General features: G+C 43.3%; 1 protein-coding gene across 1 annotated transcript in view; it reads right to left on the reverse strand.

The window, feature by feature from the left end:
• The window catches only part of LOC143769959 (sorbin and SH3 domain-containing protein 1-like), a 272,947-nt gene that overhangs the window by 191,714 nt on the left and 64,945 nt on the right, over positions 1–16,288 (reverse strand). Inside the window, exon 2 of the mRNA XM_077259068.1 lies at positions 14,570–14,646. The gene's annotated coding sequence lies outside the window, so the exon portion shown is untranslated. The remainder of the gene's footprint in view (positions 1–14,569; positions 14,647–16,288) is intronic.

A 16,288-nucleotide genomic window follows, 5' to 3' on the forward strand; every position in this document is an offset into this window, starting at 1 on the left:
ACCTGTTTCTTCTGACAGTCCGTGAAAATCAGACAGCACTCTGATGTCATACGAGTGCGGTCTGACTTTTTCATGAACCCATAGACTTGCATAGCCGGACCCTTCAGTCCAAGGTGAAAAAAAAAAAAAAAAATCGAACATGTAACCAGCTCAATAGACAATCATAAGAACAAGTGCTATCCATGAAAAGCACTCATACAAAGACCTTTATAAGACTTAAGGCCCCGTCTCACATAGCGATTTACCAACGATCACGACCAGCGATACGACCTGGCCGTGATCGTTGGTAAGTCGTTGTGTGGTCGCTGGGGAGCTGTCACACAGACAGCTCTCTCCAGCGACCAACGATCAGGGGAACGACTTCGGCATCGTTGAAACTGTCTTCAACGATGCTGAAGTCCCCCTGCAGCACTCGGGTAACCAGGGTAAACATCGGGTTACTAAGCGCAGGGCCGCGCTTAGTAACCCGATGTTTACCCTGGTTACCAAAAAAAACAAACAGTACATACTCGCCTTTCGGTGTCCCTTGCCGTCTGCTTCCTGCTCTGACTGAGCCGCCGTACAGTGAGAGCAGAGCGCAGCGGTGACGTCACCGCTGCGCTCTGCTCTCACTGTACGGCCGGATCTCAGTCAGAGCAGGAAGCAGACGGCCAGGGACCTGACGGACACCGAAAGGCGAGTATGTACTGTTTGTTTTTTTTGGTAACCAGGGTAAACATCGGGTTACTAAGCGCGGCCCTGCGCTTAGTAACCCGATGTTTACCCTGGTTACCAGTGAAGACATCGCTGGATCGGTGTCACACACACCGATTCAGCGATGTCAGCGGGACCTCAACGACCAAAAAAAGGTCCAGGCCATTCCGACACGACCAGTGATCTCACAGCAGGGGCCTGATCGCTGGTACGTGTCACACATAGCGAGATCGCTACTGAGGTCGCTGTTGCATCACAAAACTAGTGACTCAGCAGCGATCTCGCTATGTGAGACGGGGCCTTTAGTAGAAGACCTTTATAACATGCATTTATAACAAGGATCCATCAAAGTGTGATCTCTAAAAAAAATTGTGGATTTGTATTAAGGGCCGGCACAAAGGAGATTTCTGGTGACCTCAGATGAAATGGTGATGCTCCTCGGGCTGGAAAAGGTTACAAAATCATCTCTAAAGAAACTCCACCAATTCACAGTAAAACTCATTTTAGACAAATATAGGAAATTCAAGACGATTATTACCCTCATTAGTAGTGATCAAACAACAAAAATCACTACAAGAGCAAAGTGTATAATCCGCAATGTCACAAAGGAACCCAAGGCAACCTCTAAGCAACTAAAGGCCTCTCTCACAGCTGATATTAATGTTTACGGGTCCACGATAAAGAGGACACTGGACAACTAAGGTGCCCCTGGCAGGATTACAAGGAGAAAAGCCATTGCTCTCAAAAAAGAACATTGCTGCCCATCTGCAGTTTGCTAAAGATGAACTGGACAAGCAAAAATTTTATTGGCACAATAAGATCAAAACTGACAATGGTGGTTAGTATCATGTTTTGTGCTTATTTTGCTGCATCTATGTCTTGTCATAACTGATAGATCAATTAATTCTTAGTTATACCATAAAATTCAAAAGAAAAATGTCCAGACAACTTTCCATGAATCTAAAGGGAACATCGGTCATACAACAAGACAATGACCCAAAGCAGACAAGTCGTTCTACAAAAGAATGGTTAAAGAAGAATAAAATTAACTTTCTGGAACAGCCAAGTCAAAGCCCTGACCTTAATCTTATAGCAATGCTGTGGTAGCAGGTACAGACTGAGGCTGAAATTCAGCCCTGGCATTTCAAATCACACAGGTCCATGTTGTTCCCGCCCCAAAGCACCAGATGGGATATATTACTAATATTACCCTGGATGGAGGAAAGGAAGATTTTCTACAAGACCAATATTTCTAATGATACCTTTGACATGCTAGGGTAAGTGACGGAGTCAGCGACTTTGTGCTCCATCACAACTCTTAACAGAATCGGTGTTCTCAAGACACCCACACTGTTAACAACGTAGCAGACAAGGCAGTCCTCGACCAGGCAGGCCCTTCTGGCACTGGCCAGAATTGCCAGATGACCAGTCCGGTCCTGTGTGGTAGAACCTGGAACCAGCAATATGTGTGACAAAACCCACATAACAGAGTTAAAGCGCTTTTGTAGGAATGGGCTAAAACTCCTCCAGGATTTATCAACAATTACCTTATATATTTAGTTAAAAAAGTTCACATACATTTGCTACATCGATATGTGATATTGGATCATTTTCCTCAATAAAAAAAAGTTTAACATTTTGAACTCATTTGTATTATTTGCTTCTCTTCATCTACTTTTAGTACTTGTGTGAAAATCTGATCTAGATTTAAGCCAAATTTATGCAGCAATGTGGAACATTCGGAAGGGTTCACAAACTCTCAAGCATTACTGTATCACTGCCTAAGTAATTTGATTGTGAAGCTACCCATTACTGACATTACATTTCTGTGCTGCTAACTTTCCTGTGTTTCTTTCCTTCCAGTGGTTAGCATGTGTGCGTGTTTATGGCTTGTTTGCACGTGCGGTTGTTTATCTTCCCATGGTTAATCTGTGTTTATCTTCCTAGGCTTGGCATGTTTATTCCTTTTAGACAGTCAACCCCTTTTTTTATGTTTGGGATAATAAGTGTTAACGTGCTGTATTTCAGGAACGTTACATGTCAACATGCCATACCACTAAGTCACCAAAAGTGGTGGTCCACTATACAAGGAGCAGCATTCCAGGAGAAAGGAATTAATTGAGGATTCTAAAAACAAAAAAAAAAGAAAAACTTCAAAAGGGCAAAAATAAAGGTTTAATCATAATTAAGAGGGGAGCTCCCATCATCATATAATATTTTGGCATGTCACTAGGATATGCCAGAACATTATAATTGGTTGGGGCCAACTTCCGGAAATACTGCCGATAATCAAATGTGTAATGAATACATTTCTAAAGATTCAGGACATCTGAACAAAATATTTTTTGTGAACTTTAGGTATAAAAGTTTAAGGCTCGTTATTGATTGCATCTTACAATACATTATTATGCTATGACTAAGAAGGGTAAGATCTAATCTGGTTATTTACTAACAGAGCATGGAACTAATTTAAAGCATGATATGTGGAAAGCGATCTTCCAGTCTACATACTTGTTCCACTATTAAATGACCTCACTTGCTATCCTGAGCTGGTGAAATGAAAAACTCATATTATTTATGTCATAGCGTCAAGTTGTCATGTTTGGCAGGTGACTTGCAGACAAGCGGTAGTGAAGGAGCCAGCCATATGATCTTGGAGACTTCACATCGTCTCCTAAATATTTTAATGTCTCTGTTGACATGACTATTATAGCCTCTAGTGGAAGTATCTGATGAAACGAAGATCTAGACTACCACATATCAGTTATATCACAGACCACACAGGAGAGGTCTTCAGAAATATTGAGTAACCACTTTACATTTATAAACATGGCCAATTACCATCAGTCAAGAGTGGAGTCTAATGATGAGCGGACGTGCTGGCATAAGGTGTTATCCGAGCATGCTAACCGAGTGTCTTCAGCTTGCTCAAATAATATGCTCGAATCTCTGCACCTGCATGTCTCGCAGCTGTTCGACAGCCGCAACTAACAAACAGGCAATCCCTGCATGTGTGGCGGCTGTAGAACAGCGGGGACTCAAACATATTTTTCGAGCACGCTGAAGACACACTGTTAGAACATAAGCATGACCAGATAACACCTTACCTGAGGATGTTCACTCATCACTAGTGCTGTCCTGATCAACACAAGTAGATATCCAGAAATTTGGTCAAATAGCTAAAAGGCAACCCAGTTTAGCTACAGAATAGACTATTCCCATTATACCAAGTTATCACATATCTACAGAATAGAGGATGCAAATAGTCAGCTCACTCATATATTGCTCGTTGCTGCTTAAAAAGGTTTTCCCATGAGCAAAGTTAATTGTAATCAACATTTGAATCAATTGAGCTTTGAATAATAATAAGTTCACAATTGGATGTGTTTAACCCCTTCATGACCCAGCCTATTTTGACCTTAAAGGGCCACTGTCACCCCCTCCAGCCGTTATAAACTAAAAGAGCCACCTTGTGCAGCAGTAATGCTGCATTCTAACAAGGTGGCTCTTTTAGTTTTGGGTTCAAGTATACCCCAAAAAAAGCGATTTGATACTTAGCCACCATTGCTGTCTTTAGCCAGGGAGGCGGCTCCTCACTCCCCAGCTCGAAACGCTCCTCTGCCGTCACTCACATCTTCTTGGTCTTTCTGCGCCGCCCCCTCAGCGCTGATCAACACAACACTTGGTGAGCGGGCACCATCTGCATATCAAATAAGCACTGGGGGGGATCACCACCTGCATACTACATATAGTAGCAACCAAAAAAAGACAAAGTGTATGCAGACAAATTTGGGATCACCACACTGAATCCAAGTTCAAACAAATAACATCTTTATTTAGGAAAACATCACACAAAGACATAAAAACATGCTTAAAAACACCAAAGATTCCAAAGGTGGGTGGCCGCACTGCCGCGCAGGCGCAGTGTGCAAGCCTGGCTTGGACGGCAGACGGTCAGAGCTTACTACGCCTGCGCAGAACAGTACTACACAGCGCAGGCGCCGGTTAGAAAACATAAACAGCGCTGAGGTGGCGGCGCAGAAAGACCAAGAAGATGTGAGTGACGGCAGAGGAGCGTTTCGAGCTGGGGAGTGAGGAGCCGCCTCCTTGGCTAGAGACAGCAATGGTGGCTAAGTATCAAATCGCTTTTTTGGGGGTATACTTGAACCTAAAACTAAAAGAGCCACCTTGTTAGAATGCAGCATTACTGCTGCACAAGGTGGCTCTTTTAGTTTATAACGGCTGGAGGGGGTGACAGTGGCCCTTTAATGACCTGGCCGTTTTTTGCAATTCTGACCAGTGTCCCTTTATGAGGTAATAACTCAGGAACGCTTCAACGGATCCTAGCGGTTCTGAGTTTGTTTTATCATGACATATTGGGCTTCATGTTAGTGGTAAATTTAGGTCGATAATTTCTGAGTTTATTTGTGACAAAAACGGAAATTTGGCGAAAATTTCGCAATTTTCACATTTTGAATTTTTATTCTGTTAAACCAGAGAGTTATGTGACACAAAATAGTTAATAAATAACATTTCCCACATGTCTACTTTACATCAGCACAATTTTGGAAACAACATTTTTTTTTGCTAGGAAGTTATAAGGGTTAAAATTTGACCAGCGATTTCTCATTTTTACAACAAAATTTACAAAACCATTTTTTTTTTTAGGGACCACCTCACATTTGAAGTCATTTTGAGGGTTCTATATGGCTGAAAATACCCAAAAGTGACACCATTCTAAAAACTGCACCCCTCAAGGTGCTCAAAACCACATTCAAGAAGTTTATTAACCCTTCAGGTGTTTCACAGCAGCAGAAGCAACATGGAAGGAAAAAATGAACATTTAACTTTTTAGTCACAAAAATGATATTTTAGCAACAATTTTTTTATTTTCCCAAGGGTAAAAGGAGAAACTGGACCACGGACGTTTTTGTCCAATTTGTCCTGAGTACGCTGATACCTCATATGTGGGGGTAAACCACTGTTTGAGGCGCACGGCAGGGCTCGGAAGGGAAGGAGCGCCATTTGACTTTTTGAATGAAAAATTGGCTCCAATCTTTAGCGGACACCATGTCGTGTTTGGAGAGCCCCCGTGTGCCTAAACATTGGAGCTCCCCCACAAGTGACCCCATTTTGGAAACTAGACCCCCCAAGGAACCTATCTAGAAGCATAGTGAGCACTTTAAACCCCCAGGTGCTTCACAAATTGATCTGTAAAAATGAAAAAGTCCTTTTTTTTCACAAAAAAAATATTTTAGCCTCAATTTTTTCATTTTCACATGGGCAACAGGATAAAATGGATCCTAACATTTGTTGGGCAATTTCTCCTGAGTACACCGATACCTCACATGTGGGGGTAAACCACTGTTTGGGCACATGGTAAGGCTCGGAAGGGAAGGAGCGCCATTTGACTTTTTGAATGAAAAATTATCTCCATCGTTAGCGGACACCATGTCGCGTTTGGAAAGCCCCTGTGTGCCTAACTAGACCCCCCAAGGAACTTATCTAGATGCATAGTGAGCACTTTAAACCCCCAGGTGCTTCACAGAAGTTTATAACGCAGAGTCGTGAAAATAAAAAATAATTTTTCTTTCCTCAAAAATGATTTTTAGCCCGGAATTTTTTATTTTCACAAGGGTAACAGGAGAAATTGGACACCAAATGTTGTTGTCCAGTTTGTCCTGAGTACGATGATACCCAATATGTGCGGGTAAACCACTGTTAGGGCGCACGACAGGGCTCGGAAGGGAAGGCATGCCATTTGGCTTTTTGAATGGAAAATTAGCTCCAATCATTAGCGGACACCATTTCGCGTTTGGAGAGCCCCTGTGTGCCTAAACATTAGAGCTCCCCCACAAGTGACCCCATTTTGGAAACTAGACCTCCCAAGGATATAATCTAGATGTGTGGTGAGCACTTTGAGCCCCCAAGTGCTTCACAGAAGTTTATAACGCAGAGCCATGAAAATAAAAAATAATTTTCTTTTCTCAAAAATTATTTTTTAGCAAGCAATTTTTTATTTTCACAAGGGTAACAGGAGAAATTGGAACCCAAAAGTTGTTGCCCAGTTTGTCCTGAGTACGCTGGTACCCCATATGTGGGGGTAAACCACTGTTTGGGCGCACGTCGGGGCTTGGAAGGGAGGGAGCACCATTTGACTTTTTGAACGCAAGATTGGCTGGAATCAATGGTGGTGCCATGTTGCGTTTGGAGACCCCTGATGTGCCTAAACAGTGGAAACCCCTCAATTCTAACTTCAACACTAACCCCAACACACCCCTAACCCTAATCCCAACTGTAGCCCTAACCCTAATCACAACCCTAACCCCAATACACCCCTAACCACAACCCTAACCCCAACACACCCGTAACCCTAATCCCAACCCTAATCCTAACCCTAATCCCAACCCTAACCCTAATCCCAACCCTAACCACAACTGTAACCCCAACACACTCCTAACCCTATCCGTAACCTTAACCACAAGCCTAATTTTAACCCTATTTCCAACCCTAGCCCTAATTCCAACCCTAACTCTAATTCAAACCCTAACCCTAAGGCTATGTGCCCACGTTGCGGATTCGTGAGATTTTTCCGCACGATTTTTGAAAAATCTGCAGGTAAAAGGCACTGCGTTTTACCTGCAGATTTACAGCGGATTTCCAGTGTTTTTTTGTGCAGATTTCACCTGCGGATTCCTATTGAGGAACAGGTGTAAAACGCTGCGGAATCCGCACAAAGAATTGACATGCTGCGGAAAATACAACGCAGCATTTCCGCACGGAATTTTCCGCACCATGGGCACAGTGGATTTGGCTTTCCATAGGTGTACATGGTACTGTAAACCTGATGGAAAACTGCTACGAATTCGCAGCGGCCAATCCGCTGCGGATCTGCGGCCAATCACTGTTTGGGCACACGTCGGGGTTCGGAAGGGAAGTAGTGATGTTTTGAAATGCAGACTTTGATGGAATGCTCTGCGGGCGTCACATTGCGTTTGCAGAGCCCCTGATGTGCCTAAACAGTAGAAACTCCCCACAAGTGACCCCATTTTGGAAACTAGAACCCGAAGGGAACTTATCTAGATGTGTGGTGAGCACTTTGAACCCCCAAGTGCTTCACAGAAGTTTATAACGCAGAGCCGTGAAAATAATAAATGTGTTTTCTTTCCTCAAAAATATTTTTTTAGCCCAGAATTTTTTTAATTTTCCCAAGGGTAACAGGAGAAATTTGACCCCAAGAGTTGTTGTCCAGTTTCTCCTGAGTACTCTGATACCCCATATGTGGGGAAAACCACTGTTTGGGCACATGCCGGGGCTCAGAAGGGAAGTAGTGATGTTTTGGAATGCAGACTTTGTTGGAATGGTCTGCGGGCATCATGTTACGTTTGCAGAGCCCCTGATGTGCCTAAACAGTAGAAACCCCCCACAAGTGACCCCATTTTGGAAACTAGACCCCCAAAGGAACTTATCTAGATGTGTGGTGAGCACTTTCAACCCCCAAGTGTTTCACAGAAGTTTATAACGCAGAGCCGTGAAAATAAAAAATAATTTTTCATTCCTCAAAAATGATGTTTTAGCAAGCAATTTTTTATTTTCACAAGGGTAACAGGAGAAATTGGACCCCAAAAGTTGTTGCCCAGTTTGTCCTGAGTACACTGATACCCAATATGTGGGGGTAAACCACTGTTTTGGCACAAGTCGGGGCTCGGAAGGGAAGTAGTGACGTTTTGAAATGCAGACTTTGATGGAGTGGTCTGCGGGCGCCACATTCCATTTGCAGAGCCCCTGATGTGCCTAAACAGTAGAAACCCCCCACAATTGACCCCATTTTGGAAACTAGACCCCCCAATATGTGGGGGTAAACCACTGTTAGGGCGCACGGCAGGGCTCGGAAGGGAAGGCATGCCATTTGGCTTTTTGAATGGAAAATTAGCTCCAATCATTAGCGGACACCATTTCGCGTTTGGAGAGCCCCTGTGTGCCTAAACATTGGAGCTCCCCCACAAGTGACCCCATTTTGGAAACTAGACCCCCCAAGGAACTTATCTAGATGTGTGGTGAGCACTTTGAACTCCCAAGTGCTTCACAGAAGTTTATAACGCAGAGCCGTGAAAATAAAAAATAATTTTTCATTCCTTTAAAATTATGTTTTAGCAAGCTATTTTTTATTTTCGCAAGGGTACCAGAAGAAATTGGACCCCAATAATTGTTGCCCAGTTTGTCCTGAGTATGCTGGTACCCCATATGTGGGGGTAAACCACTGTTTGGGGCACACGTCAAGGCTCGGAAGGGAGGGAGCACCATTTGACTTTTTGAACGCAAGATTGGCTGGAATCAATGGTGGCACCATGTTGCGTTTGGAGACCCCTGATGTGCCTAAACAGTGGAAACCCCTCAATTTTAACTCCAACACTAACCCCCACACACCCCTAACCCTAATCCCTACTCTAGCCATAACCCCAACACACCCCTAACCACAACCCTAACCCTAATCCCAACCCTAACCCTAAACCCAACCACAACTTTAACCCCAACACACCCCTAACCCTAACCATAACCCTAACCACAAGCCTATTCTTAACCCTATTTCCAACCCTAGCCCTAATTACAACCCTAACTCTAATTCCAACCCTAAGGCTATGTGCCCACGTTGCGGATTCATGTGAGATTTTTCTGCACCATTTTTGAAAAATCCGCAGGTAAAAGGCACTGCGTTTTACCTGCAGATTTACCGCAGATTTCTAGTGTTTTTTATGCGGATTTCACCTGCGGATTCCTATTGAGGAACAGGTGTAAAACGCTGCGAAATCCGCACAAAGAATTGACATGCTGCGGAAAATACAACGCAGCATTTCCGCGCGGTAGTTTCCGCACCATGGGCACAGCGGATTTGTTTTCCATAGGTTTACATGGTACTGTAAACCTGATGGAACACTGCTACGAATCCGCAGCGGCCAATCCGCTGCGGATCCGTAGCCAAATCCGCACCGTGTGCACATAGCCTAATTCTAACGCTAACCCTAGTTCTAACCCTAGTTCTAACCCTACCCCTAACCCTACCCCTAACCCTACCCCTAACCCTAACCCTAGTTAAAAAAAAAATATTTTCTTTATTTTATTATTGTCCCTACCAATGGGGGTGATAAAGGGGGGGTTCATTTATTTTTTTTAGTTTGATCACTGTGATAGGGTTTATCACAGTGATCAAAATGTAGCTGGAACGAATCTGCCAGCCGGCAGATTCGGCGGGCGCACTGCGCATGCGCCCGCCATTTTGGAAGATGGCGGCGCCCGTGGAGAAGGCAGACGGACACTGGGAGGCTCGGTACGTATGAGGGGGGGGGGGATCGGAGCACGGGGGGTGGGATCGGAGCACGGGGGGAGCCGACAGGAGGACGGGGGAGCGGGCAGGACGACGGAGGGGAGCGGAGCACGGGATGGAGGACCGGGGAGGAGATCAGTGGCAGTGGGGGGGTGCAGACCAGTGTTTCCAGCCATGGCCGATGATATTACAGCATCGGCCATGGCTGGATTGTAATATTTCACCAGTTTTCATAGTGAAATATTACAAGTCGCTCTGATTGGCTGTTTCACTTTCAACAGCCAGTCAGAGCGATCGAAGCCACGGGGGGGCTGAAGCACCACTCCCCCTGTCCCTGCAGATCGGGTGAAATTGGAGTTAACCCTTTCACCTTTCAACCCTTTCTGCAGGGACGCGATCCCTCCATGACGCCACATAGGCGTCATGGGTCGGATTGGCACAGGTTTTATGACGCCTACGTGGCGTCATGGGTCGGGAAGGGGTTAAATAAAATGTTCCTGTGCTGAGATAATCTTATAAATGTGCCCCTGCTGTGTACTGTGTAATCGCCGTGTCTGACCGTACAGGGACATGGTCTGATCATACCAGATCTTCTCGGCAGGGGAAGAAGCAAAAGAGGAGACAGACATTACAGGACGGGATCACAGCTGATTTTTTATTTGAAGTAAAACATTGTTTAAAAACAGGAAGGGAAATGTTTTGCTTCACAAAAGGAATCAGCTGTGATCCGGTGCTGTAATATCTGTATACTCCTCTGCTTCCCCACCCTGACCAGGAGATGTCGTATGATCAGACCATGTTCCTGTACGGTCAGACACAGCCATTATACTGTACACAGGAGTGGCACATTTATAAGATTATTTCAGCAAAGGAACATTTTTTTTTTTTTAAACACATCCAATTGTGGAAATTATTATTATTCAAAGTTCTGTTAATTAAAATGTACTTTGTTCCTGGGAAAAGCCCTTTAAGGATCCGTGCACAGAGGATTCAGAAAAATATTTAGAATTGAGAGTCCTCAGTGGTTGATACCTTTTAATGGCTAACTGAAAAGATGGTAACAAATTGCAAGCTTTCGAGACTACTCAGGTCTCTTCATCAGGCATAGACTAATACAAAATCTGAAGAATCACATATTTACACACAGCACAGCAGAAAGATAATGCAATGGATAAGACAAGTGACGTGAAGCAGAGCTATCATTATGGTAGAGAGGGATAAACAGTTGTGTCCATAAATATTGGAACAGTTCATAGATAAGGTGTGTGAATGTTTTATTGTGCTCTGATTGAGGTCTGGTTCTGTGTTGTGATGCCCCCACAAGGTCTGAGGAGCAAATTCCTTAATTGGTGAAAAAAGACTGAAATCCATGCGACTAATTCATTCCTGCACTGAGAGTGTCAAAGGTTGTCATCAGTTTATATTCCCAGACCCTTTGTCTCAGATTTGAAATTACCCTTTAAATACAAGTAATCTCATGTCCATGGTGCTGTGATCAGGGACACAAAAATGTATTGCCACAGGTAGATCCATTCTTTTTTCTCTTATTGTGTGGTGGTGAGAATTCATCCTTGTTCTCAGTTTTTGCCCTGTCTCCCCTACATATAGACTCCCAGATGGACATTTAGTACAAATAATTAGGTACACCACATTAGATGTGATACAGCTCAAAGTCCCTGGGATCTTGTAGTCCTCTTGTGAATTGGGGATCTTTATCTTGTCCGTGGTCATTATAAATGGACAGGTTTTACATTTTTTTCTGGTTGCAAGGAAAGGTTTCTGCAGCTGTTGGAGAGGACAGCGAGCTTCTGACAATGATGCTTCTTAGATTTGGGGGCTGCCTAAAACACAGTAGTGGGGGGTCTGGAAAAATGGATTGTAAGCGGGCATCTTTTTGTAGTAAAGGTTGTAATTTCCGTGCAGCTCCCCTTAGCACCTCCAGATTTGGATTGTAGGTGACTACTAGAGGCACCCGGTTATTTTCTTCTTTAGCTTTGTATTGTAGCAGGTGATCCCTTGATATTTTAGTTGCTCTTGTAATTTGGTTTTGAATTGTTCTTCGATGGTAGCCCTGATTCAAAAAGGTCTTTCTGAGGCAACCAAGGTGTTCATCCCTAGCCATGGGGTTGGAACATATATGACTGCATCTGATGACTTGGCTATAGACAATAGAGTATTTTATGTGTTTTGGATGGAAACTGTCCCATTTAAGGTATGTTGGGTGGTCGATTGTCTTCTGATACAGGGATCGCTTCTGATACAGGGATGACTCTCTTTCATTGTTCTGCAGCTTAATAATGGTGTCCAAAAAGTTAATTTCATTGCAGGAGTAGTTAAGTGTTAAGTTGATGGTAGGATAAAATTGATTAAACTGTTCATGGAAAGTCTTTAGCTGTGGCTCAGACTCCATCAAGATGATTAAAATATCAGCAATGTAGCGGTAGTAGGCCAGAGGCCTGATGGGACATGAGGACAAAAAGTCGCTTTCAAGCTTGGCCATGAAAAGATTTGCATACTGTGGAGTCATTTTACTTTCCATTGCTGTGCCAGTCTTCTGTAGATATATCTTGTTGTCAAATTCAAAGTCATTGAGGGTGAGGAAGAATTTTGTAAGTTTCACCACAGAATCAGCATCAGTCCGTGTTTTCCATGAAGAATTTGCAGGCATTTAATCCAGAGACAGAAGGGTCTGGGAGTATAAACCGATGATGACCTTTGACACTCTCAGTGCAGGAATGGATGTGTCGCATGGATTTATGGATTTAACTAATGCGTGGTCAGCCTATGTAAACTGGCTAATAAGGGACCACCGATCCACAAACTAGTGGGTGATCGGAGGTCGTATAGTGTTGCCGATCGATTCATGTAAGTGGACCCTTAGATCCCCAGCAAGTAATACATTTTTTTGTAACCTATCCTGTGGATATACAAAAATGAGAAGACCTTAGTTATTACTTACCTTATTTCATACTACTAAAACATACAGATATCCACCCCACGTGTCATGTGAACTTTAACACACTCTGCTTCATGGTGCAGGAGTAATCGGAAATGCGTGGTGTGTTACAGGTCACATAACAAGTGGGGTGGATATCTGTATGCTTTAGTAGCATGAAATAAGGTAAGTAATGACTAAGGGCTTCTCACTTTTGTATATCCACTGGATAGGTTACAAAATAATGTATTACTTGCTGGGGATCTAAGGGTCCACTTACACGAATCGATCGGCAACACTATACGACCTCCGATCACCTACTAGTTTGTGGATCGGTGGTCCCTTATTAGCCAATTTACATAGGCTGACCACGCATTAGTTATGCTCTGAACAATCTGTAATAGATCACTCAGTGCCATTATTCTCGGTAGCACAAGCCTTGCATACACAAGACATTGCGCTGCCAAGAACGATGATCTTTTGTGCAGCACATAGGATAATTTCACCCGACAAAAAAGAGTTTCTCTCATTTGTTGGGTGATAGTCCGTCTTGACTGGATTATTGTGAAACAAGCTTTACTAGGAACACTTGCTTGTGCACTGTAAATGCACATTAATAGTTGGAGCAGAGAACAGGCTCCGAAATACTCCACCTATTGCCTGTGGGTCTGCTGGAGCCAGCCATCGCTCTATTCCAACAGGACATTTCAGACACCCACTCTTGTAAACTGTGGTCCCAGCAGTGAAATCCTCAGTGATCAGCATGTTATCACCAATACTGCATACAAGTATTGCTTAACTGCACAAAAAATGTTTAGTGAGAGGAAACTTCCTTTAATACAGGTCCAGCAGCAATTTAAGCAAAGATGTGATGAGCCGCAGGGTCGACTGTTCTTAGAGAAATGACATATTACACATCCACCAATCATGATAGTGGTGGTCCCCATTTCCCATTGCTCCTCACTGTAGGTCCATGGTGAGAACAAATTTAAGCAGAGCCGTGGTCGAGCATGTGCAGTACCACTCCATTTAAAGTCTTATCAGACTGACCGATATTGTAGACAAGAGTCGCACTTGCCTACACACGCACACACACACACACAAACACACACACACACACACACACACGGACAAAAGGGTTGTGTGTCTTGTAATTGACATCTCAGGTATCTACAAATGAAGGACACTGGTGGACATGCAAATTAATCTCCATAGCATAACTCATTAACAGTAGCATGTAATTTGTAGTACTGCAGACGTCTTATGTAGTTTAGACCACCGTAGACCAAGTCGTTTTCTTATACTATTTGGCATTTTGAGTTTATTTTTCCATCTTAACTTAGTAATACTATTGCCCATCCTATGACTTTAAAAGGGAATCAGAGACTAAACCTGGCACCGGTACAAAAGTAAGATACAATCCAATATCCTGGTAGCATTAAAATAGTAACAAGTAAATGGCCTCCTAGTGCAAATGCGATTCACAATATGCGGGCACCCTGCTCCTGCAGAATGCAGTCTGCCACTTAGCAGCATCCAGCAGGCTCATGTGTCGGCCTTCCCCTCCTTCACAAAATGGAATATTGTGTTGGGTTTGACTTAGCAATCCTTGTACTTACTGTGCTTCTTCAGTCTTAATACAGCATAAAACTTTCTAGTCTTCTTTCCCAAAACACAATCATTACATCAACGAACCCTAGAACAAGATGGAGAAAAATATATTGTTAGAATCACCATGTGAGTATAGAAACCTGAGATTTCAGAAAGAAAAGTTATTCTTGTAATAGATCACACTTTTTAATATTACCAAAGAAGTAGGAAAAGATGTAAAAAAAAAAAAAAAAAGTACACCTTTGGTATCCAGATAACCCATATGTTGAACATCATAAAAAAATAATTTAAAAACTTTTTCGTTATACCGACATAAAAAAAAAATAAAAAGTGATAAATAAAGTCATCTAGAAAAAATGGTACCACCGAAAATTTAATCATATCCAGCAAAGAATGCAGAACGTCAACTCCAATTTTTTCCTATGTGCAGATGCGGCCGATTTAGCCAACTGACTTCGAGACCTCTGGTCTGCACACTGTTATTAGAGATAGCTTAAAAGGGTTGTCCAGTGGATAAAAATAATGGCCAGTAAGGAATATTATTCAAGCCATGCTCATGCTCACCGACCTCCTGCAGTTTTCAATGCTTGCCCTACCCAGTCCCTGCTGTTGTCTACTTCTTGGCCCTGAGACGGTACATTGAAAAAAAGAAGGAAATGTCCACTTTGCGAATCACTGGCTGAGCCATTGCACTCCTCTGGGACCCAGACCTCTCCTGGCAGCCACATATAAACGTGAAGGCCATACAAAAGTGTGGTCCTTTCCATCAAAGTCTCCAGGAATTATGGAGTGAGCAACTACCTAAATATCCAAACGAGAAAGCCACACAAATGCTGGACCACCTCCTTGACTTTTCTGGACTTCATAAGACCACCAACCAGCCAATAATGGACCCAGTTTTTTTATTATTAGTATTATTATGAATTTCCATCATATTTTACAGCGATTTACAGACATAATCATCACTGTTCCCAATGGGACTCAAAATCTAAATTCCCTATCAGTATAGGAAGCAGTGTGTGAAAAAACAGTATCCAAAGGAAACCCACGCAAACAAGGAAAGAATATACAAACTCCTTACAGATGTTGTCCTTTGTGGGATTTGAACACAGGACCCCAGCGCTGCAAAGCAACAGTGGAGCCACCATTCTGCACATAGTTTACCTAAGAGGCAGTGGGAATGGGCTGTTTGCTGCTCCACACAGGCATTTGGGTCAACCATCTCAGGCCTGTGCAGAAAGAGGATTCCCAATAGTAGTGATGAGCGATGGACGGGAGCCCTGAGAAACGTCTCCTACCAGAAGACATCCAACGCACATCTTTTCATTTGATTTGAGGCTGGCTAATCAAAAAGCAGCAGCAAATACCTTCAGGAAGGAGGCAGTTTGCAGGGCAATACCAATCTGGCTGCTGGACCAGAGTCCTGTTTAATGACTCGCTTTTCTCCACCTAGTAGCTCAGTACGGCTGCATTTAGGTTTATTTATTCATTATGCTTTTCTTATATAGCGCTGTTTTATTCCACAGCGCTTTACATACATTATCATCGCTGTCCCCATTGGGGCTCACAATCTATATTCCCGATCAGTATGTACAGAGGAGACAGACACAGGGAGACCATACAAACTCCTTGCAGATGTTGTCCTTCGTGGGATTTGAACCCAGGACTCCAGCTCTGCAAGGCTGCAATGCTAACCACTGAGCCACCGTGCTGCTCCACATCTTCAG

Source organism: Ranitomeya variabilis, chromosome 4 (genome assembly GCF_051348905.1).
Source record: "Ranitomeya variabilis isolate aRanVar5 chromosome 4, aRanVar5.hap1, whole genome shotgun sequence".
Lineage (NCBI taxonomy): Eukaryota > Metazoa > Chordata > Amphibia > Anura > Dendrobatidae > Ranitomeya > Ranitomeya variabilis.